The 27,208-nt window shown below is 41.0% G+C and overlaps 1 long non-coding RNA gene across 3 annotated transcripts in view; it reads right to left on the bottom strand.

The window, feature by feature from the left end:
• LOC135312886 (uncharacterized) overlaps positions 1 to 27,208 on the bottom strand; it is a 99,163-nt gene that overhangs the window by 47,030 nt on the left and 24,925 nt on the right. The window contains exons 2-4 of one of the 3 annotated variants that reach the window (XR_010372505.1): positions 27,099 to 27,195; positions 18,470 to 18,555; positions 15,443 to 15,679 (exon numbers count right to left, since the gene is read on the bottom strand). This is a non-coding gene — a long non-coding RNA (uncharacterized LOC135312886). Of the gene's footprint in view, positions 1 to 15,442; positions 15,680 to 17,261; positions 17,496 to 18,469; positions 18,556 to 27,098; positions 27,196 to 27,208 lie in introns of those variants that run through there. The other 2 variants (XR_010372507.1, XR_010372506.1) reach the window with 2 other exon arrangements.

Consider the following 27,208-nt stretch of genomic DNA (forward strand, 5'->3'; position numbering starts at 1 on the left):
AAGAAAAGAAAAGAAAAGAAAAGAAAAGAAAAGAAAAGAAAAGAAAAGAAAAGAAAAGAAAAGAAAAGAAAAGAAAAGAAAAGAAAAGAAAAGAAAAGAAAAGAAAAGAAAAGAAAAGAAAAGAAAAGAAAAGAAAAGAAAAGAAAAGAAAAGAAAAGAAAAGAAAAGAAAAGAAAAGAAAAGGAAAGGAAAGGTGTGGTGCCTTCCCTTCATTTTGCTGCAGCTCTGTGATTGGAATACCTCCCAAAAGCGGAGATAAGAGACACCCCTCTGACAGTCACCAACCTAAAGGGGTGCTGATGATTCCTCCTCTCCCTTACAGGGAAGCTGCACTCATCTCTATAAAAAACCTAGATAAAAGTAAAGGTGGTTTTCATGTCTCGTTTGCAGCAAAATGCACAGAGCTGAGAAATAATATCGAAGGCAGGGGAGAAGAATTCTGATTCTTCAGGACACATGGGGGAAGCGATCCTGGTTTCAACCCTTGCTCCCAGATCTATCAATCTGGGGGTGAAAAACAGGAATCATCCAGCTGGAAAGGACTGAAGCTTTTTTTCTCAAAAAGAAATTGGGGATCTAAAGAGCTCATCCAATGCTGTCATGGCTAGTCTTGCACCGTTAGGTGCGGTGGGGTCTTTCTGTAAGTTATTTGGAATCGCGTTCTTCTCTTAAGGTTATAGATTGTAACTATAGATAGCAGACACAGTCAACCGAGGGCTGGAAAGCACCTAAGACCAGTGGGATATTTTGAAGCATTCCTAGACTATCCCTAGCAAGCGTTTGTTCAGCTGTTCTTTAAATCTTCTGATGCCACCGGCTCCTTAACACAGCCTTTGCTGGACTTTCACGACTTTAACAATGAGAAAGGTTCTCTTAATATCCACCTTAAGCCATCTTTCCTTCAAATTCAATTGCTTTCTTCTTTTCTTTTTCCCAGTGACTATGTGGAATAGTTGATCACAGGTATCTTTATAAAAACCTTTAACATCTTAGAAAATTACTCCACTCCCTCCTTGGTCTTCCATACTTTCAAAAAAACAGCTGCAGTTCTTTCAACTTTTTGTTGCTTGGGCTTCACAAATCTGTCATAATTACTAATGCTTTTTCTAGGATGGTCTCCAATTTGTTTACATCTTTCCTGAGGTTCAGTACACAATGCTGGACACAGTTCTCCAGATAGCCTCGCTAGCACCAATAATTACCTCACCTGTCTGACATAACCTCTTCTTTTATAATAATAATTCCAGAATGAGATTAGGTTCCTGGCAACAGCATTGTTTCTTGGCCTTATTTATATGCATCTCATGTTACAATCCCCTGCCATTATCAGAAGTACTGTTGTCTACTTATTTCCACCTTTTGGCATTTGTGTTTAATACTGCCCTCTGAAGAACAGTGCTTTGTGTTTGCCCTTATTTCATATTATTGATATCAGAGTACTTCTTCACACCGTGGGTTCAAACAAAGGATTTTGCAGATGCTGGTTTGATCCCTTTTTCTTATAACACTTTGGGTGAAGATTAAATTCATTTCTGTGATTTCCTGTATATTCTTGGCCTGATCAAGATCTAATCATCACCATATTTTCTTACTCCCTTCACACTTTTCATCCAGCCACATGCATTTTCATTCTCTCAGCAATTTTTTTGTCTTTTATTCTTCTTTTTTACTTGGAAGAAATCAGAGAACCATTAATAATTTCTCTTTGCATGGTAGAATAAAGGTCATCCTCGACAACATGAAAGTATTATGAAATGTACTTGAACTAAGAAAGAAAATAACAATTTGCACCAGAAATGGAAAGATATACAAATTGGGACTCAAGCCTATTCCGTTGACATTTGTCATTTAACTTAAATAGATACTTTGTGGGCTAATTCATATCACAGGACTACTTAATATAATGTAGAAGATGTTATATTGTCATTGAGAAAGGTGTCAAGGCCATATGTTAGCTCTCTAGTCCACCAACAAAGCTGACCTGTTGGAAAGTGTCGTTCAAAGTGGGAAAGACCACAGATGCTGTAACAGTGGAGTTTTCTCTACACAGCCAAGCCAGGAGGAACTGGCAGATAATTTCTTTTGAAAATTTACATTATGATTATTCTTCTGACAATCGTTTTGAGATTAAATAGCACAGAAAACCTTTAGGAGTTTCCACCCAACAGGGGAAAATTGTTGCAAATACCAAGAGAAAGGGCATCTGGAAAAAAGCAAGAGTGAAATGACATGTTTAAAAGAAAGGATAAAAGGCAAATAAAAACAGCTGTATTTAGGAAGACAGATTTCAACATATTGAGGAAATTTCAAGACACAGCCTCCTGTGAGGCTAATCAAGGCGGAAATCTGTTAAAGAGACTGAGTTCCTTGAAGAAGCTGTATTAGGGGTAAATACCACAGAAGAAATAAAAGCATTATAGCCAACAGGCTGATGAGGTTAATTCATGAGTGCTTTATGGACTTCAGATGCAAGGAGGAGGTATATTGGAATGGTGACAAGTTCAACTTAAAAAAGGCAAAACCAAAATTTTGGCTTGAGAAGTAGAGAGAAAAAACAAGTTACAAACCCAGATGAAACTAGCAAAGACTATGGAGAATGGGAGTCTATATATCCCCATTTGTGTTTTGAAAGTTTTCCTCACCTGGAAGTTATCCATACCAACCTTGATCTCCATTGCTTCATTTTTATGCGTTTTTCTTGTCCTGTCATCCCAACATGAAGAACAGTTTTTTGTATCAGCCTTTTACATATCTAAAAACATTCAGCATGCTCCCCTTTGGTCTTCTCTTCTAACCCTTAATTACATTATTACTTTGCATTTTCTCCATGGGATCACAACATTCAGGACAAGAGTTTTTATTCAGTGTTTTGTTTTAACCTTCTTGTTCAGTTTGTGATTCAGGATTTTCCTTTTCCTTTTTTTATTAAACATATATACAAAACCTTTGCACAGATCACAAAATTATTTATCTCCTCCTAGATTTTTCCTTTGAGATGCACTGCATTTGAGCATTTTAGAAGCATTAGTTAATTCCTCTCTGCAATACAGTTGCTGTGAGACAGATGCTAGTCTTTTTTCACAGAATAGTTGGGAACCTCAGGCACAGATATTCAAGTTAATATTGTTAAAAGTATTCAGTAATTGCTGATCCCAAGTTTAACCAAATAGGATGGCAGTCCTTCATATTTTATGCAAGTTCAAAAAACAGTTCCGGCAGGCATAGCTGGAGATGTTAAGCACTGCCCGCTTTAGCAAATACTTCCTTTGGTGTAACACACTGAGAGCATATTCATGGCCTAACAATTTAACTGACGTACCCAGTTCCACACGGCAGCTGTCTGGTAGAGGCAGGAATAAAACCCAGTTTTCCAAAACAACACTCTACTCCCTTAAGCATTAATCAATGGTTACATAATTAAAGATCATATCACTTTGTATAGAAGGTGTGTTGGTTTAGGCTGGGATAGAGTTCATTTTCTTCCTAGGAGCTAGTATGGGCCTGTGTTTTGAATTTGTGCTGGAAACAGTGTTGACAATGCAGAGGTGTTTTATTTACTGCTGAGCAATGCTTACACAGAGTCAAGGCCTGTTCTGCTTCTCACCCCACCCCGCCAGCGAGCAGGCTGGGGGTGCACAAGGAGCTGGGAGGGGGCACAGCTGGGACAGCTGACCCCAACTTACCCAAGGGATATCCCACACCATATGGTGTCATGCTCAGTATATAAACCTGGGGGAAGAAGAAGGAAGGGGGGGGATGTTCAGAGTGATGGCATTTGTCTTCCCAACCGATACATGTGATGGAGTCCTGCTTTCCTGGAGATGGCTGAACACCTGCCTGTCCATGGGAAGTAGTGAATTAAACCCTTGTTTTGCTTTACTTGTGTGTGCAGCTTTTCTTTACCTATTAAAATGTCTTTACCTCAACCCACGAGTTTTCTCACTTGGACTCTTCCAATCCTCTCCCCCATCCCAGCTGGATGAGGTGAGCAGGCAGCTGTGTGGTGCTTAGTTGCTGGCTGGGATTAAAGCACGACAGGAGGAGACCAAAAGTTGTATGGGTAACCATATCCCTAGTATTCTGTATCTTGATTCTGTAACTTTTACTATAAGCAGTCAGAGGTTCTCAGAAGAGATATGGGGAGCACGGAGGAAGAAGTCTTGCTGTGCTTACTTCTGATACTTAACATTACAGTAACCCCCATAAAAAGGAGACCCTCAAGGGAAAATCCTGGTAGTTTCAGACTGGGTTGTATCCTGTCCAAAGCTGCTAACTGAGACAAAACGTTAATAAGGTCTGGACTGTATGAACAAATTCCTACATTCAGGAAAATTTTCACCAGCCTAGGATCCGCTTACCAAATACCTTATCAAAGATCGATGATTCCCATAAAAGCAGGGAATTCAGAGTTGTTTTGAAAAATACTAATAAAACAAGTGGTACAAAACTACAAATTATAAAGACTGAGCAAAAAGCAGGTTATAGCTTAAATTAAGGTTTCTGATTTTGGTTTAAATGTAAAGCATCAACAACAGATGAAATTTTTATTGTGTCCAGACCAGATAAAATTCAGTGTTGGCCTGGTGTCAGACTTTTCTTGATGAAAAATTTCCATTACATTCATATACCACAGTGCCAGGCTCAGCCAGATTAGTAATAGAAATGGTTTGTCACTGGAAATCAGATTCCTGACTCTGGAGTCAGAAAAATAATTTGCTCGTAGCTATGGAAGGGCACAGTTATTCCTACCAGGAAATTTTAACACAGCTGGACAGATTCACAAAACCTGCTTATCAAACACGGTTCGCTGCCCATCCAACAAATTCATCTGCCAGCTTGTCTCTCCCACACCATCCTAGATGGCAAAATTAAAAACAGATTTAGCAAACCTGTCCTACCTATGCAGCACAACAGAGGAGGAGCCTGTAGAGCATGGATAGGCATGATATAAGGGCCAGGCCATGGTCCCACCTTCAGGCTGGTTACCCCACCTGAAGGCAGATGCTGTGGCTGGGACCCCGGACCCCGTCAGCAGCCCAAGAGCCACAACACGTGGCAGGTCAAAGCAAGGGAATTGTTGAAGGCCTGGCCAAAGCTCAAGAGATCAGGGTTTGTGTACAATAAGCAAAGATACTGCGCAAATGGCAAACAGGCAGGAGCAAGTGTTTCTAGGCAGGTCAGGAATCACAGCCAAAATAAAGTGCATTTTGAAGTTGGAAGAGGATCAAGGCTTAGGGAGCCGGGCTGGAGATGAGGTCAACAGCAGGACACGAGACAGCCCACACAGTCTGAGGGTGCCTCCTTCACACAAACACACCTACCTGCCGTCTGCGTACTGTCTACAGCAGCACGCAACAACCAATAGCCAGGAGTCACAACCGGCCGACATCTCTCCCTGAGGCAGGCTGTGACTCCTGATGGGCAAAAGCTCCTGCCTGCCAGAAACCATCTTCTGAAACCACACATGCTTGATGGTTTCCATCTTGTGGCATCCCAGTAGTCAGCATCACACCAAGAGGAAAACACGCATTTAATGGGGTCTTAGGTCCAAATACAAAAATGATCCACTGGAGCAGCATGGTGCACATATACCTCAAACACTTCAAAGGTAAAAAACGTTATAAATATGAGAAGAATAGTAATTTCACTAGTTATGGGATTTAGAATTCTATTTGCTTTAAAGAAGGATTAATTCCCTCATTCTTTTACTTTTTTAATGTCAAAAGTGACACAGTGAAAGTGTTATTGAATCCTGACAAAAATATCAGAAAAAGAATGAAAAATGAGTAGAACTTTGATAGTAGTTTTGTCTGATCCCCAACATCACAAGAGACTCAGGAAAGTAGCTACAGTGCTAGAAAGATATTTTATGTGAAAATAATATAATTTTTTTTAGATCTAAGACTTGCAACATCACACAGAAGGAAATAATTTGTGCATGGCAAGGAATGCTACGTGGATGACAGAAGCATGTCTTCACGCATATTCCCAGCTAAATTCCAGACAGAACAGACAAACTCATTGTATACCATGAACAGGGTACAAACAAGCAGTCTAGGACCTCAGCAAGCAAAACACTTAAACTAACCTCAGTGCAACGGCTGGGACTTGAGTCCTATACTCAGATTTGGCGCTTTGGTTTCTCTGTGGTGGTGGTTGTACAGTTTGACTGCTCCTCTGTAAAACAGAACTTCAAAGGAGAGCTGTGTAGCCCTTTACATTACATTTATGCTAGTTAACCAAACAGTCCCAGAAAATATACCCAGGCACTCAGTTACCTCTGTGGGGAATTGTTGGAACTAGCACAGATCTGGCCTCTGCCCCCAAACAATTTCTGGGCTTAATCAGGAATTAGCACAGGCCAAAAATGATGCTCACTGGTGCCCAGCTGGGTAGCGAAGGAAAGAATTTAATAGTGAATTATTAGAAGGTCATTTCAAGTCAGTCAGTCTCACTGCCAGACAGCAGTCTTGAACACACTTAATTTACTAGTATGGACACAGCCTAAGTGTCTCTAAGCTGCTTTAATGTGGAATCGCAGGAAGCTGTGCTTAGAAATGCACTGTCATTTATAAGTCTGTAATCAAGCAGCCTCTGGCAACTCCAGCATAAGTAGTTTACAGCGTTGCCCAGATGCCTGTCCCCACAGATGGATGTGCCAAAGCAAACCATGACAGCGTTAATAGTCCATTTCAGGACAAAGTCACCCAGATCCATTTCAGTTGCATTCACTCATGAGTTAAACTAATCCAGCTAGATTTGAACTCGCCTGGATTAGGAATAACTGAGCCACTATAGGCATTACATCCACTGCAAAGGAAAATAAACCCCAAAGGACAGATTTAAAAGGCAGCACAGGGACAGAAGTTTTGAGAACTGGATCTGTCCAATGGCCAGAATAGAGCAGCAATACACTTGTTCATAATTTTAAATAAAAGCTTTTCTTCACTATAAAGAACTAAACAAAAGCAGAAAGTGACAAAATTGAATGTTCCTGTATTTTTGTGCTGTAGCTGCAGGGTGAGTAAGGTAACTAGAAGAGAAACAAAAGCAGAAATTATCAGATTGCCTTGGGTAAAGTAAATGACCGGCATCTTCCCTTCTAGCTTGATCATATCTACCAGGAGATTTGAAAAACAACGTTTTAATATTTTTGCTAATTACTCAGTCCTTCTCTCAATTCTAGGTATAAGCCAGCAGTAACTGAAAATAACAGAAATCCAAGATACACTATTTTTAGGTTGGTATGTATCCATACCATCCATAAAAATGAATATAGGAAGCTTTGCAGGTTTTCTTGATCTGATTTTATTTCAATCCTCTTGGCACAGTGAAAAATAAAATCTCCTGTCATCAGAAAATGAGTGTGCAGATCTACCAACCTCATTTAGACTCCTTTTACAAATGCCAGGGGAAAATTCGACACATTGTCTGGTTTCTCCAGCATCCTTTTAAGTCAGATGTTTTCAACCTGTAAAGCCCTAAAAACTTTTCTGATAAATGTGGCACCTTGTAGAGCAAATTTAAGCCTATTCCAGCTTAGTTGTCATGACTGTCTTTTTCAGACCCTTTTAGACATTAACAATAGACCACCGAATTTTAAGTTGCAAATCAGTGCTCAAATCGAAACAAAAATATGTCACCTTTCCACTTTAACATAAAAGAAAATTGTTCAGGAAAATTACAGCTGCCAAAATAGCAGTGACTTCTGTCTCCATCTGATCCAATCTGTTCACTGCTTCACAATGCTTCTGAATGACCAAAAGCTTGAGATGTTCATGTGGTATACTATAGATTTATGTCAATGAGGAGCCATGTGCAGAAGCAAACATGCAGGCCACTCCTGTCCACTCTGGTATGGTAGCACCTTAGAGTTTACTCAGCAGAGCCAGGAAAGAAGCATAAGTATTGCTTTTAAGCCTCGTGCTGTTTCAACCTCATGAATTACAAACTGGCTGCTATTTCTATAATGCAATCCAGTAGGGCATCATTGTTTCATATTACATCCAGTCCTATAACCAAGTTCTACATTAGAAGTTGACTTTCCCCTCCATTCATCTCTTCTCCAGAGAAATGATCATTCTTTCCGTGGTCTTTAGTTTTCCTGGATATTTTCCATTGGACCAGAAAACTTACTAGGCCTTTTTCTTTTCATATATGTGTCCCATCCACTCCTACTCAAAACCAAGGGAGGTTTATTTCACAGAACCACAGAAAAGAGATTCTGCAGAGCTGTCTGATCTCCTTTCTCCAAGCCATGGTTTCTCTCCAGTTCAGTCCGTTTGGTCCATTTTAGTCCTTCTTGACATGTATCCTCCTGTCTCCCCTATACAGTGAAATATTACATCCCCTACAAGTGTGATACATTCTTACCATCGTTTGGACAAGTAGTTCTCTGCATGGTCTTCCCCATCATTAACCCAGCCACATTCTGTGTCAGTCCTTGGCAGACAGCCATAGCTGACCCTGCACCTTCTTCCTATCTGTCTTGTTCTTCAGGTGCCTTTCTGCCTCTTGTGTCTTTGTACTGAAGAATATTGCCATCATTTTCCACAACCAGATGTACTTGGTTCACCTCCTCCAGAATCCACCCCCACTCATTATGACTTCCTCCAGAGTTCTCTATAAATACAATTCAAAATAAAAAAAAAAAAACTACACTGCACATTTACTGCAGTATATAATTTGCAGGAAGAAGCACGATAAGTGCATTGTTTTAAATATAGAGCCTGATTTTCTTCTCATCTGCAGAATATATTACTCCCACAAAACAGCAGGCAACACTGTAGGAAATAATGTCGTAATATTGTAGCAGCCATGTAGGAAATCACAATGCAGGACCTTACAGGAGGGGGAAGTGATTTTATTTTTAGACAAAACGAGGTTTTTTCGTTCATACTCACATTCTCATATCCACATACTCACAACACCAAAATGTGCAAGCCCAAGTCATCTGTCCAGCATCCAGGCAAGAGACCATGTATAGGCAGGTGCTGTGTCCAGGTGTCCTTGCAATAATATGGGAGACAAGGGACAACAGCTGTCAACTCCTTCTCAAAGTTGGGTTCCTTTTACACTGCTGACCATGTGCTGGCTTTAGATATACATTTTTGTACCCATTAGGAACTGTCAGTTTCTCCATACCCATCTCTACCTCCATCAGGATTTGTTGATTGCCCTTTGTATCCCAGTCTTGGTGGGACACTGCAGGTAGATGTGTGCTAGGATCTTGCAGGCCATCAATACTCTCAGCCCTTCTACTGACTTTCCCTCAGTATTTCCACACCCAGACATTCCCAGGCTTAACATTTCTGTAATAACTTTCTATAACACCATCTACACAAGAAAGTTTCCAGGGCTCCCAGATGCACAACACATTCAGAATAAGGCTGAGAGTTCAGTAATGGTTATTTCTTCAGGAGAGGGTGCCTGAAATGACTGTTGAGCATGTAAAGTGGTTTGAACATGTACTCAAAGACTGCATTATTTGAGTCTCTGTCCTATGACATGGATATGCTTATTGCACCAGTGCAAACAGCCCACTACGAGTCGCTGGAAATTGCAGAAATGGAGATCAAGTTTTTTCACTTGCTGCTTTCAAGGTTCATTTATATCTCTCAGAGCCTATGCAAAATCCCATCAAGGGCATTGCATTACTTTTAAATAAATCGATTCTTAGGAAGTTTCCAGCAATAATCATTATTACTTTAGTACTGAATAAGAGAAAAACATTCCTATAAAAACACTCTCAAGCAATTATTTCCACAGAAGATCACACACATTGGCAAATGAAAAAAAAATATTGATAGGAAACAGTTATATTTACAGATTTCTCTATGTGCTTACAACGTTAGACCTAACACACACAAATTGTGAGCAGAATAGGAACAGTATTCTGAATTAACCATACAAAATCTGGAAACAAATGTTAACAGACAACAGAAGACTCATTTTATATATTTCTTGCTCGTTCCAGGTCCCTTGCATTTCCCCACTCACAACACTCATTGTCTTTGAGTATCAAGCCAGCTGATATTCTCTAAACACTACCGTGGTGTCATGGGTTAGCCCCAGCTGGCAACTAAGCCACTCGCTCACTCCCCCCTGGTGGGATGGGGGAGAGAATCAGAAGGGTAAAAGTGAGAAAACTTGTGGGTTGAGATAAAGACAGTTGAACAGGTAAAGCAAAACAGTAATAACACTAGCACTAGCAATAGTAACAGTAACAATAATAATATAATGAAAAGAAAAACAAAAGCTGTGCACACAAGCAAAAAACCCAAGGAATTCATTCACTACTTCCCATGGGCAGGCAGGGGTTCAGCCGTCTCCAGGGCTCCATCACATCTGACAGTTACTTGGGAAGACAAATGTCATCACTCTGAATGTCCGTTCCCCCCTTCCTTCTTCTTCCCCCAGCTTTATACGCTGAGCATGATGCCTTATGATATGGAATATCCCTTTGGTCAGTTTTGCTGTGCTCCCTCCCGTCCCGGCTTCTTGTGCACCTGGCAGAGCATGGGAAGCCAGAAAAGTCCTTGACTAGTACAGGCACTACTTAGGGACACTTAGCCACCTCTTAACAACAGCTAAAACATCAGTGTGCCACTCTCATTCCAAATCCAAACACAGCACTATACCAGCTACAGGGAAGAAAATTAACCCTATCCTAGCCAAAACCCGGACACATGGGATGTTTTCCACTCAGTACCTCCTGCTTCTTAATCCCTACCTTTCTCTTCCAAGTATTAGCAATAACCCTGCTATAAAATTGAAGTTTACTTTAATGGGCATTACTTCTTCATATTACTCAGCTCAGACCCTGCTTCTTACAAGAAAAGGTTGCAGGTAATAACTTTCCTCTTCAGCAACCCACCAAACTCATGTTGTCTCCAACACTCCAAAAAAAATTATTTCTCTGCCACAGAATATCTAGCCTTCAGGCTTCTTATAACTCCAAGCTACCGTGGCTGCATACAGTATCAATGCAGCAACATTATTATTTTAAAAAACTAACATTTAAAAAAAATTAAAAAAAATGTAGATTATATTCATCCACACTTTCTATTCTAGTCTAGCCTAGTGCATCCTGTTCTCTTCTCCTCTTTTCTATTCTATTCCACTCTGTTCTCTTCAGTTCCTTTCATTTTAGCTTGCCTGTGCAATTTTAAGATTTGTTCTTCATTCCACTTACAAAAATTATTCTTTTTTCCTTGAATTTGTTATTTCAGTGTGTCCAGTAGTCAAGACTGATTGACTGCTGCTTGTTCACCACCATGAGGACAATTATATTGACAGAAGTGCCTCTGACAAAAAAAGGTGTTAATGCTTCCGAAAGTACAGCACAGAGTACGTTGGTATCTACCTCAGATTTCTGTGGGTCTGCTGCTAATAATAAAAACAACACCAGAGAGTTGTGAAGCTCCCATGAATGAAAGGGCTTCTCTGGGCTCTAAGACAAACTCCCTTGTTCAGCCACTTTTCCAACCTCCCTTCTTTGTCATCCTGAAGCAGTAGCCCAGCAGTGCGCCATCATGGCAGAACACAGCATTTTTCTGGAAGCAAGTGAAAGACAACACTACACACCTGAAGAAGAAAAAAAGGCTTAATCTAAACATGTCAGCAGCTCAGTGCATCACCAGAGGCCTGCCTGCATTCAACCCTCAGCATTAATTTCATGTTGAGACTTGGCAATGGGCTTCACTCATAGCATCATGTTTTAGAAAGCCATGTTTGCTTTGGGGCTAGAAGGCTGCCTATGCCCAAATTATGATTTTGGCCTTCTAAAAAGAAAAAAAAAAACAAATCAGGAATTGCGAAGAAACTTCATTTTTCAAAAAAGCATAAAAACCATACAGAGGGATCCCTAGAAATTCCTACCAAAGAATAAATACTACTATCTGAAGCAAGTATTGTGCTAAAATAGTGCCTCATGTATAAACTGAGTTGGTCCAAAACAGATTAGCACCATTTCATAAAAAAGTCTCATATGTAATACAGAGGTAATAGTATATAACAGGAAAGATAATTAACTGATGTAATATTAAAGTCATAGTTAATTTTTACAGTTAAGTTCTAAAGTTGCATGACTTTTAACATAACAGCATAATAATTACATTACTTCCAAACACTGCATTTCGTAGCTGCATATACATATTAATCTTTTGTTAATATTTACATATCTCTATATTCTTGCACTCATGCATGATGCACTTCAGGTTTATGCAGTAGAAGACAATTTAATCAAAAGGGTACATGTCAGCTGAACTCATATATTTAATGGCAGCAGACCTTCTGCTGAAGAAGTCATGTCTCCAGATTACAGAGAACCCGTCCCATGGAAGTGGCTGTGATTAACAACTTGCACTGTGTCAGAGCAGTGGCAGCCAACAATATGCTGCAGTCCAGCTATGAAAAATCAGAAGCCTGTGCACATCAAGGGAGACTAGAAGAAACAGCCCTTTAATATCCTTTTGAATAAATAACTTACAGTATTGTGCAGCTAATCATACACTGCCCTGCAAAAGGAAACATCTGCAATGGTCACTTTTTAAACACTGTGCACATGGAGTTTTCATCTGTTTGGATGGTTTGTGCTTTTTACAGGTGCTTCATAGTGCGGTAATGAAAATGAAGACTTTTTTTTGTTTCTGCATAAAACAGGACTGCAGAGCAAGATTGTATCTGCCAGAAATGACGTATCGTTGCCTCCATGCAATGCACTGACTGCTTGACTGACAAAAAACACCCTGATAGTGTCACAAGCCCATACAGGTGTGATGGAGTGCTGTTTTTCGTGCAGAGCTCTGAGTTGTCTCACTGCTATGAGAAAAGCCACATGTAGCAAGGCAATTTCAGGGTGACCAGTCGTCTGCAGGCACAGAGGAGCATATGCCTTTCTGGCTGGGAACAATGTAAATGAAATTTCTGCATGTGGCAGTGCCACTCCCCTGGCTATTGTAGTGCTTGATCCCACTGTACCTGCTCACATCCCACTGACTGAAATGGAGGTGAGGAAGAGCCTGAAGGGAAGCTGATTTCACTCTATGGACATAGGTGAACACTTCGTCTCTTATATTCTGGACACAAAATTATCATGCAGTCTGAGTAATTGTGTTTTTCATGTGTACAAACAATAATAAATATTTGTATAGACCTGAATACGAGCACTTTTAAAGAAAGGTCTTTTATCAGAGCATCCTCACTATGTAGAGAATCCTATTCAAGCTGTTGACTAATTTAATAATGCCGTTCTTAGGGAGCAAAATGTTATAAAGCTGACATTACTATGTGGGCCAGCTAGAAACAGGGTTTCAGGGATGGAAAATTCTCTCTCATTTTACTCACTGAGGCAATAAAAATGACAGCAGCAAAAGTCACCTTTTTTGCTGTACACTCCTGGATGAGCTTTGTCAGAACACATGATCAGAAAGATATAACAATTTAGCATTGCAAAGATCAGATGAAAAAACGGTGCGGTGGATCAGCTCACATCAGGCTACTTGCAGTGAAATGGCAGTAACTATAAGAAGGAAATTTCAGCAGCACTTAAGACACTTCATACTTGACATAGACATGACTGCAGGATTTTTCCTTTTTCCCCTGAACTCAGTGGGCATTAAGGGTGCACAGCACCTGGCAGGAGCAAATCCTTTCATTCCTCTGCTTGCCATGCGTCGCTGCCTTTCAGAAATTCTCTGCTGCCTCTGTGGCTTCTCCCTGCTGCCCCCTTATTCCTGAAATGTGTTCTATTTAGATACATGTTCCAGTGCATGTCATAGGGAGCTCTGCTCACACTCTAGCTATTGGTTTGCTTGTCAAAACGTGTACATCTCACATTTTCTGTTGTTTTTGTCTAAGCACAGCCGTGCTCCCATGTTCAAGTGCCTTTTCCTGCAACACTCCCCAGCTGCTACAGCAAACACACAGCTGTCCTGGTGGAGACAGAAGAGCTTGGGAGCGCAGTGCTCCAAACACTCACTGCTGGCTGTGCTATTTACTGCTCTTTGTCAACCCACCAAAGACCAAGAAGTCCCTGCTCACTGCAGGGGGGTGGGACTAGATGACCTTTAAAGGTCCCTTCCAACCCAAACTATTCTATGATTCTGAGTGGGCACATGTCCAAGAGGAAGCATTTTTAGGATGATTGTTCTGCTCTTCCTCAGTCCTATTCAGTGAAGTTACATGATACAATTAACTATCTCATATTGTGTCATGGGCAGGTCTACTTTCACCCTAGCTTTTGGGTTCTGTGTCAAGATGCATATAGTTCTACTTTTTGTGTCTGGATAAAGAATATGGAAAGAAAACCAGAATTCCATGGCCTACTCTAGCACATTTTTGTCAACCCATATTATATTATCAGAAAAAAATTATTAAGATATTAAAACCACTCTGCAATAACACAAAGTCGACAGTGCCAAGAACCATGCAAGCAGAAACCACTTGCTCCAGAGCTGCCACTTTGCGTTAAGAGACCAAAGTCTCTTAAAACAATTGGCAGTAGGGTTATTTTTGATCTTGAGTATGTGCAAAGCCACCTGCATGTCCTCTAAACTAGTAGGGTAAAACGATCCTGTGTCTCCTTGTGGCACTGGAAACAGTGCGGTCTGCTGGAGCGAGTGCAGGGTTGGCAGCAGGGAAGTCCTGGGCTGTAACTAATCTGACACAAGCAACTGATTCATTACGTGGCCTTAGGCAAATCCTTTCACTCCTCTGCTTTCATTTCCCCATCTGTAAAGTGAGAACAGCAATATGCACTTTGCAGGGATGCTGTGACCGAAGGCTGCAGTGATGTCAGTACCTCCCAGCCATGCTTTCTAAGGAAACTTTAGCCTACCCACGCAGAAAGCAAAGCCAGTTCATTCCCATGGTGCAGGCTCAGTGGAGCAAAAACAGAACTGTGTAGAGGAAATTGCCAAATTAGAAAGTAAAAAGCAGAGCCTGGAAAACAGAGGCTGAAAAGGCATTGCATTCAAAGAAGCACCAGCTCCTTTGGGATTTACTGGGCCTCCTCTGGCAGCTGATAAATTCTGCTTTTTCTAACCCTGTTTAAAAGTTTTGGCAAAGACCATGAGGTGAATAATTTACCTGAGGTGGAACTTAAAATCTATTTGATGTGACTGTGATTCTGACAAAAATCAAAAGGGAACTTTTCATGCAGAGATTTGAGCCAACATTTTCAAATTCATAAACTATATCTATTTTCTGTCTATGCAATGTTTCTTTTCCAACTAGTTCATACTACCACCAAGCAGCCTTCATTTTTTATAGAGTACTGCAAAATGCAATAGGTATTATCACAAAAAGAAAAAAAACAACCGAGGCAGTCTATCAAAGCCTATAATATTTTATCTGAGTCTCAGCCACAGCAAACAACAAAATGTGCCAACCCCAGCAACTGAAGGAAGATGCATGTACAAAATAAAACAGCCTTCACCATGCTAAAGCACCCCCTTGAGCAAATGAAGTGTGTACATGATCATTGCGTGGAGCATGTGCCTGGTGAGAAGGCATTTCTATAGCCACAATACTGGGCAGTAATTGGACATGCCTGCCCCATTCTCCATCCTTATGCGACAGGACACTTGTGATCTGTCTTCTTACTCTGCCGTTCTCTGCCAAGTCAATCCTCTCATTTGCTTCCTTAAACGCCACCTGTCTGTGTTGAGAAATCATTCTGAAACAGCAACATCAGTGTGTTACTCTTTGCTCTTATTAGGAAGCTAGGTGCAAGCATCCCAGACCTAAGAGCAAGGTGTGCTACCTGAGCCTTGTCACCTATTTTGGCCATTCTCCTGTCCTTAGTGGCCTGATGTTATAAAATTACAAACTACTTATTTTTCTCCTGGTTATAGGAGGGAATGCTGAAATGCACTGTGGTGATTTATTCCAAACAGCTAGTCCACAGTTTATACAATCACCTGATTTAATCAAGGGAGGAAGGAAGATTTTCAGACAAATGTCTTACACATGACTGTGCACTTAATTGAGTGTAATTTTACTGAAACTTCTCTTTGATCTGATCCGTTTTGTTCCTTTTTGGACAATTCTGTACAGGCTACTTGGACCCCTGTCAATGGCTTAGGAATGATCTTCTGCACTCTCCTGAAAGACACTGTTATTACCCAACTGATTCCCACAGAATTATGATAATTATACCTATTAATCTGCCAGTACCTCTATAGGATGTGTTCCTGCCTTCAGTACAATTCATCCCATCTATTTACAAAGTAATCTTCTTTTTTTCCATAGCTGAGTTACCAGTTCCAATACAGTGACACTTTAGGTTTCTTTGAACTCTCTTGCTGACAACTGTACCTGTTGTATGAATTTCAGGACGAGGTCTGTTGTGACTTTCTCTGGAGATCTATGGAAAAACCCTCTAATTCTTCTTTCAACCAACCAAGGTTGAACAAGGTGGAGGGCATGCTTGTTATATGCCCAGTTAGAACACTGCACAAAATAAGCCTTTGCAGAAAGCCTACCAAATTAAAATTACTTTCTTGCAACAGAGAACAGCATAGCAATTGTCCCGAATCACAGAACTCTCTGACTGGGTATTGCAGCCACCTAACAGCATTAGAAGGCAATTACCATGTAAAGTAGGGAAATACAATCTGACAGCATAAGGGTTTAACCACAGACAGAACTAAGCATTACAACACATCACACTGCATCACACACTGTAGTGTTTGCATACACAAATCCCTGCCTAGGTTAAATAGTCCTTCTGCCGTACTATTGCCCATGGTGGGAACTACGAATTAGATTGTGACAGGAATAAGAGAGAAAGTGTAAGGAAAGGAGACGGCTATTTTTGTCCTGTTTTATTTGATGCATTAAGTGTAGATTTTTCCCATTCTGTGTCAATAATTTATAGTAATTGTATGCAGTGCCTTCAAGAACCATTTGCAGGACGTTTGGCCCCAGGTTGCTCCCTTTCAGCTGCACAGCAAATCTTCCTTAGAATTCTCAACCCTGACTTTCCGATCCCTAATGGAGGGCTAAGGACAAACCAGCAGGTCACCAGGACATTGGCCACAAGAAAGGCCCAGAGGGATTTGGGAGTATCACAGAAGAGGATAAGAGTCATCGGAGGCCTTTGCGCACAGCCTTTGCAAACCCAGCAGGTTCAAACCACAGGAGGGACTCCTTCATCTGCAGCTGGGGTCTGAGGCAAGTCACTGCAACACATGAGGCTCTTCTAAATGGTTAAGCAATTTATTTTTCATGTCCATGAAAGTACATGGGCCTTGGGAATAATTTCCATCCCCCTTTCCATTTCTGTTCAGCCCTGATACATGTTAAAGTACATAATACACAGCCATTGCCAGACTGGTTCACAGCTCTTTGCCTCTTTTTCCAGTTTCAAAGCTTTAACCAACTTGGAAAAATGTGTAGAAGTATGTGACACATATTCAAAAATAAACAGCTGGAGGAATAAAGGGGTGGGTGTGCAGGGACTACTCATTACAGTTCCTCCTACAAAAAGCCTAGAAAACAAAGAAAATTAAGTTGTTGAGTAATTATTTCAAAAATAAGATGCTAAAGGAGGTGAGGAAACCAGTGCATTCATTAAAACTACACAGATAGCAGCAGGCTATTGCCAGCACCTTAATCATGATGCCTAGTACAGCAATAACTAATGCCTTCATTTTGTCACAACGATACAGTCAATAGCAAGGTGCTGTTGTACTGGCAGGCATACTGTGGGATGGATGCTTGGTTCAGGAGGTCATTGTTCATTCCTAGCTCCCAGAGGAAAGGTATTCACTGCTGGAGTGTATTTGTGCAAAATTATCACACCCATATTGGCCAGTGGAAGACTGGTGTGTTTCTACCCGTTCCTCTTCCCTTGTCCTTTTGCTCCCAAACGATGGGAACAAGGAAAATGTTTTTCCATTTATCCCAACCTGACCAGACCCAATTTCCTAACTAACACCATGCAAAGCAGGTAGCCCATAGGCACAAGACACAGATGTCTCCAATGCCTGGGTTGTCTGATGCTGTTCCGAAAGAAAAGCCTTGCAACTCAGGTATGATGCCGATGAATTATTACCATCGTTCCTTCTGAAAGTGAATCATTTTATAACAATGTTGTGGGCTTTTATTCCAGAAATTCCAGATACAATGTGAAAAATATCATGGTACTATTTTGCAGTAATAAATTAATATAATTACAGATTTAATACTCTCTATAAAGTGTTCTTTCTCAGAAGAAAACAGGTATTCTTCTGTTGTGATACTCATGGCAGTTGATGGAAATGCAAAGTTAAACAACAGAACCTCCTTTAATTTCACAGTCTGTGATTCTTTCATAAAACTTTTAAAGATCAATTATGTCCCATCAATGCAGAAGTCAGGCTGAACTAAGTGATTTATGCATATATACAGTCAACTACCATAGAATAAGCAACTCATCTGTTAAACGTTCATTCACAGAACTGTTATTTTTGGCATACTTTACCATTACATTAATCTTTCTGATTCTTCATATTTTCTGCCATGGAGACATCTTGTTGTACACGTATCTCTGTGTGACTTTCATAAAACCTGTGCAGTTGTATAAAATAGAAATTGAAATCAGAGGGCAATTGTTTACTGATGGGCCTGTGCATTACCCCAAACACAAAATGAAAACGGTGAAATAATGCTTTTTCAAAGCCACCCTCAGTTTTTAGGTTTATGTCACAGCAGTTGGTTTGTTTAAGACCAAAAAAAAAAAAAAAAAAAACAGATTTGCTTTCCTTTCCCCTGGAAAATAGAGGAAGTTTTTGCATTCCACTAGAAGCTGGAAGTGTGGGTGGGTGTGTCTTTTGAAGATAAGACATTGCAATAGCTTGTTGGGCCCTTCCGAGTAAACTGAAGGCTTGCCCAAAAACTCTTCCTCATCTGGAGCAGAGCTAGCAACATTCAGACAAGTCTTTGAAAACTCATTCTCCAATTCAGAGGGGCTGGAAATATCTGCGGCCAACATCTGGTGGTAGAGGTTGTGTGGTCTGTTGAGAGCTGAAGAAAACTGTGCCTGCCTTATTTTTAGCACTACAGTCCAGAATAGCCAGCAATTTTATCACCAGGTACCTCTCAATGCTGTTGTAACACAGCAGGCAGTACCCACAGCTAATGGAGAGTGGGGAGGAGCAGGGAGCCCTTCTGGATCTGACATTTCCCTCCTGCTGCAGGGCAGCTGCCAAGCTCTCATACTGCCAAGGTGAGGTCAGAAGAGCTGAAGGGCAGGATACGGCACAGCAGAGCTCTGTTCCAATACAACAAAAGGTTGTTTGTTGTCTATTCAAAAAAGCCACAAAATATCAGAGCAAGATGTTAGTGTACGCGTGCACCTTCGTGAGTCTGAGAAACGGTCTACAAAGTCAGTATCCAACCAGAGATCTTCAGAAGGGTTTTTGGACCAGCTTATAAAATATACCTGCATACTAGTGAAAATTCAGACTCGTGAATAGTTTCATTTCACATTTTTAACTGAAGGATTAGAACTATATTCATGGTGACTCTTTAATCAGGCAAAAGAGCCACCACGTATTTTGTTTCTTCTGTTGAAGAGTCCTGCAAGTCCAAACTCAAAACAGTACATACTCCAAATGCTAAAGTAACAAAGAAATCCTATCACAGAGGAGGAGAAACGAGCAATATCTACTCAGGCAATATCTAACAGAGCAAAGAATCAACATTCGGAAATTCTTTTCGTATTCTTAAGTCTATGACCATCCAGTGGAGTAAATGAGTTGACGTGCATCCTTAAAATCTCCCTGTAAAGTAAAGGATTGGAGCACATTGCAGCAATACAAAGCTTATTGAGCATCTAATCCTATTATCTACAAAAAGCCGTTACACTGCAGTCATACCCAACAAAACCTCCCTAGAAAACCAGGATAGTTTTTTCTGCCAGTGTTCAATGAGCATGGGGGAGACCATGAGAGAACCTAGAAAATATGTTTCTCTTTGGGCCTGATTTACTGTTATTTGTCTAACAGCAGTGTGGCTGAGCCCTTCAGCACTGCAGAAAGAGACCCTCCAGGCTGCTTTGTGTTGTGCTGGTGGATGGGTCGCCCAGCCCCCTCTCTCTTACATAACAGTGCTGTGGGTGGGGAGACCAGAATGTGACTATCTCAGTGCACTGCAAGAAGTTACAACCAAAACCAAAGAAGAAACAACCATAAAGACTTAAGAGCCCTGTATCCAGCAGTCACCAGCTCTTAGGAGGAGAATGAAGGAATCAGGAAATGAAGGTATTGGAAAACTCTCATCATAAGAACACAGTCTTTTATCAGAGGCGCTTCCTCTGCTATGTCCTTACATGCTCTGAGTGCAAGGTACTTACAGGATTTCATGTTTTATTGATCATCCCATACTTAAGTTCAGCTAATGGATGGTACCAGTTATTCAAGCAGTTGGTACAGGAGAGATTTTAAATCATGCTGAAACCCAGATGTGACTCACAAGACCATACTCTTCGCAGATTTTATGCAAGTGCTAAAGCATCATAGCTTACAGTTCAAACTCAGAAAAGACTTCGAAAAAGAAAGGAGAGTGGCTCTGACTCCACACTGCTCTGCACCCTGCAATCTTTTGCATACATACAAAATGTAATGCGGCCAAACAAAAGCAGTGGTTTTCAACCACTTTCCAGTGGCATCAATAACATACATATCCAGGCAGATCATTTAGGAGCACATACAACTTTCAAGACACAAGCAGTGTAATACTACTTCTAACTTTCCAACAGGGTAGCAAGAGCTCCTGCTTTGCTGAATTCAGCCCTAAATAACGACTTGCCATAGAAGACAAAGGAAAAGACAGTATTTTCTATTAGATGATCATTTTAACCTCTTCTTTAAGTAAACAGAGCACAAACTGAAGGTTCAGTCTAGCTGGCAGGAAAGCTCGTTTCATTAGCAACTGGAATTCAACTGGTAGGAAACAGGGGAGGCAAATTAATTCTGAACATGCCTATCTGAACATGTAGTCACAGCACTCGGAGAGGCACCTTGCTTAGAGATCCCTGGCGATGACAAGAAAAGTTTTATTAATTTCCCTTGAAGAACACCAGATGCAGGTAGGAAACAGGTGCCTGTGACTCTCCTGTCTGAAAGGTGCTGCAACACTTGGATATGAGCAGCTACAGCAGGGTAACCCTTAAATGAGGTTGCTTCTTTCCAAAAAGCAGCCTAGAGGTGGAAAGGAGTTTCTGCGATGCTGCCTCACCAGGGATGCTCCCTCCTGCCCCGCTAAGAAGGTGAGGTTCTCCTCCAGGACTTCTTGTACCAAGAGGTTCCCACCCCTCCTCAGCCACAGGGGAGCTGAGTGACCAGTGCTATCCCCAGACAAGACACAGATAAACACATGTCTGAGGGCAGAGATGGCAGAAAAGGGTATTAACCCACTTTCTTCCTGGAAGGGCTGAGGCAGGACCATGTGTGAGGATGGCCAGTAACCCCACTAGGATAAAGAAAGGGTAAGAGTCTCCATGACTGTAATATTACTTGTGTTACTATATAGTAATGTAACAGGTAGGATTTTTGTCCCTGTTTCTCTGCTGTGCAGAGCTTCTTCCTGAGCTGTTCCTCTCACAATTTTGTGTTGCTGCAGTTTTGCTTGTCTTCGTGAAGCAGAAGAGCACCGGCGTCTCCTGTGGCTTAGGAAGAACTGTAACAACCCTGATTTGAAAGCACCTCTGGGCCTGCTGCCTGGCTGCTTCAGGCAGCAAAGGATTCACATGCTATTGAATTACGGTCTTCTGTGGCTGAAGGGAGCAGCAAGGGAATGCCACTCTTGCTGGCTGATAGCGCAGCTGCTGAAGCATCTTTTTACAGTTTTAAACATCAGCTGTCTCTCCTATAGTAGTAGCTGGGTTGCATAAAGAGCACATGTGGTGCCTTAGCTTTCACACTAGCATCCAACTGCTGAAAACAACTTAGCCTGATGTCTGGTGGTGTTAGTCTAAAAGTATAAACGTATATATATACACTCCCTCATTACAGTTTTATGTTATACACAGGTACAAAAAACGTGATCATGCCTTATGTAAGGCAAGCATATTTTCAGAAGGTATCACAACACAAATACACCTAAGGTCCTATGGAATCATCCATATCAATGTTATATACTATAGAACAGAAATAAATTTGTAGTATTTAAATAGAAATAATTTATAGTTTTTTATTTTAAAATTATGTGTGTCCAGTCTTTAGAAAACAATGCACGTTGGCACACAAATGTGAGTCTGTGTGCATGTATCTAAAAGATCATATGTGTATATATACTGTACATATAAAATCACATGCAGTATATATATACTTTCTCTGTAATATGAATGTGTTATTACGTGAGATGAAAACGTAACAGCTTGTTTCCAGGGAAATTACAGCTAAGGTCCTCATGCACATGTCTCCTCTGCCCACATGGAGACCATTTGAGGTAGTGGGGGAAAAAAAGTGTATGGTATGATCGCACATTTGCATGCAAGAAAGAAATTTGCAAGGCTATGAAGACAGCAGGGATATACTTTTTCCTCCAGCTGCCAGTGACTGCTGAGCTCAGATACTGTGATCCAGGAGACATTCCCTCTCATAGAGACAAGGCACCACCAAGCTGCTGGTGAGACCCATCTTGTTCCTCAGCAACATCTTCCATCAAATTGACGAACTGGCAGCATTTTGAAGGTAGCAATGAAAATGTTTCAAAAGCAACAGTAAAGTGGCAGTGAATCTATTTTCTCTCCTCCTCTTTTGACAACCTTACATGCCACACAGTCATACATACATACAATGTCCCCTTACATTTATGAATATGTGCATACATACCCAACACAGAGTGGTTCTATGGGAGTTTAGGACAAATGGTTAAAAGCATGTAAAAACATATGCACTTCCACATGTGTACAGATAATGTAGGACTCTGCTACTTAGAAGCAGAACAAATGCAAATGAATGGAGAAAACTGTGCAAAGCTGTGTCTTTTACTTATTTTCTTTACTTATAACATTTATGGAGGGTTTTGCAAAGCTAATTCTCAGTCGTTACTTGCCATTTTACAAGCATGTCAGGTAAATGTGTAGCTATTTACTCTTCTGTAGAGATGGTGCTGATTACATAAAGGAGCAGGTGTATTTCTTGGATAATGCAGCTGAAACAGAAATATTTTGTCCCAGGGGAAACCAGCCATGATGTATGAAATGTGCTGAGGATACAGGATGCAGTGCTTACTAGGGAAGTCTCAACAAATTCCCTTGCAAGGTGTGCAACCTCTGTACATCAGGAGCATCACCACCAGGTACCCGAACATGCTGTAATGAAATTATTGCACTGACAATTGCAGACTCTGTTCTTTCAATGGGGAGGCCAACAGCAATTTTCCTTCTCAGCAAGAGAGATTAACTAAGCCATTTTTCTCTTTCTCTGTCTCACACACATACACTTTGCATACAACAGCACTTTACATGCTCTTCTTTCCTTTGGGGACCTCAGACATCCTGACTCCACAAGTCCATGCAGCTGGCCAGGACCCTGTTGTGCAGCTTTGTTACTGCAACGGTTATGAATCATGCCAAAACCTATCTCTTTGTGCTCCTGTGCCAGTACCATCATTTGCTCTAGTTGTTCTTCTCCATGTTTAACCTCAGACTACAGCCCACACCATCACTGTCTGCTCTGATGATGTTCTCCTCCCCTTTGATCAGCATTCAGCTCCCCAATCATACTCAAAGCTGCTTTCTGCACCTTTCTCCCTTTCAGATTAGTTTAGATTTCCTTTCATCCAGCCAAAATATAGTACCCACAAGCCACATCACACATAAGCAGCCTGTCCTTGGATGAAGTTACCTCGCAGTATTTACTACATAATTTGGTAGCTCACTCCTTAATGGCCTCTACTCTGGCTGCAGGCAGATCTAGTCAAGGTATGTTAATTAGCAAGCAGTCAGACCTATGAAATATTGGCCTGGTAATTATCCACTGAAAATTTTCATCTTACTGAACCATTTCTGAGCCCACCTAAATTGCTTCCTCTCAGCCCAGCAGGGTTTTTTCAGAGGTACTTACTGGTACCGTACAAAGAGGGTGAACCTCATTAATGAAAAATCTTCCCTGAGAGTAGTATGCAAATGGGATTTGTTTCATCCTTTATAGTCAGCAACTCAAAATGCTGTATGGCTGCCCCACCCATCAGAGCAAAGCCACCGTGCTGGATATACACGCTACCCTCTATCCCTGTACTTCGTTCCTCAGTAAAATTCATGCTTGGGAAGAACTGAGCAGTCTAATATAGTTCCCTGAACAACACAGCACAGAGGAACAAGGGTCTTGCAGAGAATATAGAGTCATGCTGCAGCCTTCTCACTTCTGAAAGCCCAAGTGGTTTCCAAACGTTGTGCCTTTCCTTGTTCGCTCTGCTCACAATCTGGAAATTCATAAAAGGGTTTTAGTTCAGAATTGCACAGAAAGGGCAATAAAATACTGCCCTGCTGGCACAGTTCAGTGTTAGGTGCTGCTCTGACTTAATAAATTGTGAAAGACCACAAGCTCTTGCCTGATGGAGAACTTCCTCAGTGGATTTTTAACAGCTCTTTGATCTGAGGCTTCACAGTGTGATGCACAGATTGACTGAAAGACACAATGATGTTACTGAAGTTTGAGTGTTGTTTGATTGGTACAGAATTGTACTAGCTCCCCTTGTCTCCTGTGTCATTTAATTCGATCTTTCTTGAGCTTCTTCCCTGACATTTCTAATCATACTGCAGATTTTTGTAAAGGCCAGGGAGGCGGAGCAGGATTCGGGACACCGGATTGTTCTCAACTTTCTGCAAATGCAGTGGCCTACCACAGTATTTCTCTCTTTTGCAGTGGTGCTTTCCTGGAGTTTTCCTCCATTCTTCCATCAGATCTGTACAAGTACATTCAGAGATGAGAATTCAGAAAAAAAAAAAATACATGAGCACAGACCTTGCAGGAGGTGAGTTTGTCATTATTCTCTTTAATGGCATTGATTTCCTTTTCATTTTCACTGCTGAAGAGAAAGGAAGAACTGTAAATAAGAGAATAATGCTACTGTCACACTGACATACCGTAATGAACGGCACAATATGCCTTGAATGAAAAACACAGGAAAGCAGTTCTGCAAAACTACCATTTCCAGGGTCATAGGTGATGTATTTATGGTGTTTTATTTTTTCCTGGCTTACTGTGTAATGGAATCATTGAAATGCAGAACCAGAAGGTGCTTGAGGGGTCACATAGGACAGCCCTCAGTGAGTAGTTTGACTTCCTCCTCTGAGGACAGGGGAGTTTGGCATCCCGCTGCACCTCCCCTGGTGTCTGGGGACCGAGGCCATGGGTGCAGAAAGCCCAGTTTATCAGAGCACAGGATGAGTTGCACGTACTCGGCATGTTCTTTGTGCCTCTACAGCAGCCCTGGGCCCACATGGCAAGGGCAAGCTGACTGTGGCCCAGAGCAGACCGCTGCTGCACCAGAATAAGTCACCCTAGCACCCTCAGGAATGAGCTTTTGTGCAAGTCACCAGGCTGAAAACTTCTCATCTACCCTACCCCTCCTTGCACCAAGACATGGTCGCCTGTGTCCAGACCCCCACATATCCAATTTTCTTGCATGAACTTAACCCAAGATGCTCTATAACTGTGCATGCTGCATTTACCCTAGAGAGAAAGCTTTTCCTAACATCTAAAGTAAATAGTCTCCTGATGTAAATTAAACTAATTTATTCTGGTCTCTCAGCAGAAAGTGAACCATGGCATAAATTACTATTTCCAGAGAGATCCTGTTTTGTGCTTCTGTCATACTCTAAGATAAAGCCTGACCCTAAGCAATTTGAGATTTATACTTTTCAAATAGGACTGTCACAAACATAATCCAGCAAGAAGGCAAGGATAGAAAGCATTGCCATCTCTTAATGAGAAAGATGTTTGGCAACACTTCTTTTTAGGGTGATGCTGACATACAAGCAAGTAACTTGTAGCAATCTTACATGGTAGGGTCAGAGACAACTTGGGAAGATGAATTGGAAAACACGGTCTGTGACAAGAGAAGCTAAGTCTGTTTTAATGGAGATATTTCCTGACGTAACTATTTGGAGCTATTTGAGTTCATCAGTGAGTCAGACCCAAAAGGAATTAAACTATTTGCACTTATTCAACCAAATCCCATTGAAAACTGTCTTTATGAAAAAAGCTTTAATGTTACTGGAGAAAGGGGGCTAGAGGAGGAGCAAAGGGGTGACCACCAGGTTAAGCTAATTATAAGGGGTTAAAAAAAAAACCAACAAAACAAACACAAAGGCATTTGTTTGGTCATTGCAACAGAAGCCCAGAGAATATTGTGAATTCTTCTAGACTTCAGCAGAATACCAGTCGTAGCGATCTTGCCCCTCTCCTATCTAGCAATCCTATGCTCACCTTTTACTTGATCTTGGTCACAGTTCTTTAATCCTTCTTATAGACCAGACTTTACTGAAAGAGATTATTGTACAGCAAGGTTTTTGCTATTTCCCTTGCTGTATTTATCTCTCCAGAGACTTGTGCAGGAAACCAATCAGAGCATCAGCTCCTTTCCATCCCTGCAGAAATACGAAAGCTTATGAGTTTCACTGCTCAAGACTGCCTTATAGTCTAGTATTTTAAATGAGGCCATTTGAAAGAGAACTAAACCTCGGAAAATGCCATAAACTTCCTGGAAGAGTATGTATTCTTCTGCAAGTTGTACTTAGTTACAAGATTGAATTTACGGTTAACTGTGGTATAGACATGTAACAGAGGGAAGGAAGAAATGCCATGATGTCATGTAGAGACAGACCCTTATGTGAAAGAAAAAAATATGTATGTGAAATTCTGAAGTACTTGGAAGCACTGAGTCTGAGCATTAGTGTCCAGAGAGGGAATTTATGTGATACACAGGTTTATCTGTCCTTATGGGGTCAAGTCTTTTATACTCATAGTGGCTTAACAGTAGGGGTTTAGTTTTCGTGCTCACAAGAATTTTATGACGCTGGCTTCCTGAATATTTCTTTGCCTATCAAGCATTCACAGACAAAGCAGAAATAAAGATCAATGTATTTTTAACTTACTTACATGGTACATTTGTTACAGATTACTCCATTTTGAAGACAGACAACAAGGTTTAGAGCATGACTCTGGAGCAGACCTTCAGCCAGAAGATGAGTTCTGCCTATAGGAAAAGA

Source organism: Phalacrocorax carbo, chromosome 3, assembly GCF_963921805.1.
Source record: "Phalacrocorax carbo chromosome 3, bPhaCar2.1, whole genome shotgun sequence".
Lineage (NCBI taxonomy): Eukaryota > Metazoa > Chordata > Aves > Suliformes > Phalacrocoracidae > Phalacrocorax > Phalacrocorax carbo.